We start from the raw sequence: 4,128 nt of genomic DNA, 5'->3' as shown, positions 1-4,128 counted from the left end.
CCGGTCCGTGGGACAGAGCGGCTCACAGACACAGTTCAGTCTCCGGTAGAAGAAGAACAAACACAGCGGTGAGTTCTTAGCCCGAACCAACGGACACCTCTGTCTGTGGCCCATCACGGGGCCGCGGGACTCACCTTGACCTCCGTGTGTCTGAATCATCATCATGGAGAAAATCAGAGCCGAGCGGCCGAGATTCGAGCCATTTTTTTAAACCAAGTTTTTTTTTTCAATACGTGAAATTATTTTAAAATGTATTTTTTTTATTTATTTATGAATTTATTTCATGGATTGTCCACAACCGGATGTTCCTCGTGACGTATGACCGTGGCTGCGGAGGTGTTTGTGGGGCAGGTCTCTCAGTCGTGGCCTCGTGGACCGGGGGTCGGGGGCCGGGGGGGGGTCGGATAATATACATTGATCTGATGGTAATTTGATTCTGGTATTTATGTTCTGGTCGTTGTGTTTGTGAACACTGCAGTCAGACGGATTACAGATTATAATCCGGTGTCAACAACAACAGTGACTTCACGAACATCCGGTCCGTCGTCTGTCCCGGTTCTAGTCCTCTGAATCGAACGTGTATTTCTGACCAATCAGATTGACTGTGGTGTCCTCTGGATGGGCCGCGACCCAGACCCCCAGCATCATCATGTTTGTGTTGTTCTCCTGCTCCAGTCACGTGGCTCCTCTTACCTGACGGTGTCGGCAGGAGAACGCGGTCCCGCGGCGGGATTATCCGGCAGCGGCGGCGGCGGCGGCGGCGGCCGCGGCTCCGGTTCTCGTTTTATTGTTGGCACAAAAATGTAAATTGTTGAAGAAAAAATATTTTGATTAAAGATTATTTTTTTGGGATAATTGTAAAAAAAAAGAAATAAAATAATATTAGGTCTTTAGATCAACTGTGTTAAAAAAAACGTCAGATAAAAAATTAATGTTGAACTAAATGTTAGACACGAGACTAAAATATTTAGATCTCGGTGAAATAATAAAATAAAATAGTTAAGATGAAGATCAGCTCAGAGGCTGAATGACAATTAGGTCAAGGTTCACAGTCTTTTTTTAAAAATAATCTTGTTTAACTAAGTATTTATAATTATATATTTAAAATAATTTAAATAATTAATTCATAATAATTAAAATCAAAGATAATTTAAAGTCAACAAAAATATGAATAGATTTAATGAAATTCCAGTCAAAACGGTGGAAAAATTCGCTGCACATTTTCTGAAACATTTTCTCCATCAAGACTTTAATAGAAATATATCGAATTAAACCGATAATTTAGTGACGATTTATTGTTGGTATAAAAATCGGTCCAATCCCAGTTTTCTTTTGTATTTGTGTCCAAAGACAAACGTGTCCATCATCTCACGACACTGATGGACGACAGAGTCACATTCACAAACACACACTCTCTCTCCCGCCACAGAACATTCACACTGACATTCACACTAACATTCACACTAACATTCACACTGACATTCACATTCACACTAACATTCACACTCACATTCACATTCACACTTACATTCACAACAACATTAACACTAAGAAGGAGGAACCAGGAGCCAGTGGTTAAAAGGAGACAAGTCAACATTCACACCAACATTCACACCAACATTCACACTGACATTCACACTAACATTCACACTAACATTCACACTGACATTCACATTCACACTGACATTCACACTCACATTCACATTCACACTAACATTCACACTAACATTCACACCAACATTCACACCAACATTCACACTAACATTCACACTAACATTCACACTGACCTCTCTCTGACCTCTGACCTCTCTGACCCTGGGTCCTGTTGAAGATTATTCACACGGACGGTCAGCAAACGTGACCACAACCTCATGTTGAGCCACGCTCCAGTTCACCTCTGTATTTGTATCTTTTTGTTTGTTTCACGAGGTCGGTCCAGTCCAGTCCAGGTCGGTCCAGTCCAGTCCAGGTCGGTCCAGTCCAGGTCGGTCCAGTCCAGGTCGGTCCAGTCTGGGTCGGTCCAGTCTGGGTCGGTCCAGTCTGGGTCGGTCCAGTCCAGTCCGGGTTGGTCCAGTCCAAGTTGGTCCAGTCCGGGTTGGTCCAGTCTGGGTCGGTCCAGTCCAGTCTGGGTCGGTCCGGTCCAGGTCGGTCCAGTCCAGTCCAGGTTGGTCCAGTCCAGTCTGGGTCGGTCCAGGGGGGGGTGACTCCAGGATGCGTGCCATGAACAACAAACACGGAGCTGGGCTCATGTGGAACCGATGAGTTCTGTCTGTGCTGGGGGACTCTGTGTCTGAAGCACAGACCACGTCTCTCAGATCCAGGACCTGATCTGGACCATCAACCACAGCTGGTACCAAACACTGGGTCCTGCTCTGGTTTCTGAGCACAAATGCAAAACACAACAGTTCCCAAAGAGGTACAATAATAAAAAAAAACTGTTCACATCTGTGTCAACACTAGGGGGCGACACTCAGTGAGGTTGTTTAACTTTGTTAGTCTCCAAAGTAACATCAAAGTAACAACAGTTAACTACAGACCAGTTAACTACAGACCTGTAACTACAGACCAGTTAACTACAGACCTGTAACTACAGACCAGTTACTACAGACCAGTAACAACATGGAGGTCATTCAAATGTTCTGACCAAACCAGTGGTGTGTGTGTGGTTCTGTCTGTACTGGTGTGTCAGTCACTGAACAGAGGAACAGAGGAACACCATGAAGCTGTGCAGCAGAGACCATCGTCTACCCAGGGTTGGACATGGAGATGAACAGGCGGCTAACTGAAGCTAACTGACGCTAACTGAAGCTAACTGATGCTAACTGAAGCTAACTGACGCTAACTGAAGCTAACTGAAGCTATGAGGACAGAGCGCCTGAGGCTGAAGACCCCGGCTTTGAACCACAGGTCCAGCAGAGCTTAGTGAGGTCAAGATGTGTCAAGCTGCCTGACCAGTGGTGACCTGTCTGTGGTTCCAGGTTTTAGAGTCAGAATGAACTCACGGACAGACTGAAGAAAACGCTATGAAGAAAACGCTAACGTTGGCTACAACAGTCCTGGTACAGACACCAGAACTAAGGTTAGCTACGACAGTCCTGGTACAGACACCAAAGCTAACGTTAGCTACGACAGTCCCGGTACAGACACCAGCACTAACGTTAGCTACAACAGTCCTGGAACAGCCACCAGAGCTAACGTTAGCCACAACAGTCCTGGTACAGACAGCAGAGCTAACGTTAGCTACAGCAGTCCTGGTACAGACACCAAAGCTAACGTTAGCTACGACCGTCCCGGTACAGACACCAGCACTAACGTTAGCTACAACAGTCCTGGTCCATACACCAGAGCTAACGTTAGCTACAACAGTCCTGGAACAGCCACCAGAGCTAACGTTAGCTCCAACAGTCCTGGTGTGGACTTCCTGTTGACCTCTGACCCTTTCCCTGTGATCATTCCTTCATGGTCCAAATGTGGGAATGTGGACCAGTCCCAGACTGACCCCGATGGTCTTGAGAGATTCCCCTTCCTGAGCGGATTTGCCGAGTTAGCAGTTGGTCTGCTCTGTGCCCTGTGAACTGAGCGTGCCCCCCCCCCCCTCCCCCAGTCCTCCAGGGAGCGCTCCAGAGGACCAGGAACCCTCTGGTCCAGATCTCTAAGACGGGCCGTGTTTTCCCACTGGACCCGCCTCTCCGGAGACATTTTCATATCCCATGTTCCTCCTTCGCTTTCTCCTCCTCATGGAGGATGCTTTTGGGAAGGGGGGGTGAGGGAGGGGGGGGGTCAGGAGCCGTCCCTCACTGCAGCCAGGTGGCCGGTCAAACCACGGCCATAAATGTCTAATAAATACAAGTGACACCTCCTGGGTGGACGGGGTCAGTGCACCTGTCTGTGGACCGGGGCGGCACCCAAGAACACAGAACTGTCTGGAACTGTTCACTGACAGTACTGTTGTTACCAGTGGACCAGTCCAGTGGACCAGTCCAGTGGACCAGTGCAGTGGACCAGTCCAGTTCAGACACCAGTTCAGATCCCAGTCAGTGGGACCAGGGTCTGGCTGTTATGTACTGTGCAGTCACGTCCTAATGTTCATGTATGGGACCCCCCCCCACACTCCCCCCCTGACTCCCC

The sequence above is a fragment of the Cynoglossus semilaevis genome, unplaced genomic scaffold, assembly GCF_000523025.1.
Source record: "Cynoglossus semilaevis isolate Cse_v1.0 unplaced genomic scaffold, Cse_v1.0 scaffold1525, whole genome shotgun sequence".
Classification (NCBI taxonomy): Eukaryota; Metazoa; Chordata; class Actinopteri; order Pleuronectiformes; family Cynoglossidae; genus Cynoglossus; species Cynoglossus semilaevis.
This window is presented reverse-complemented; position numbering follows the sequence as displayed.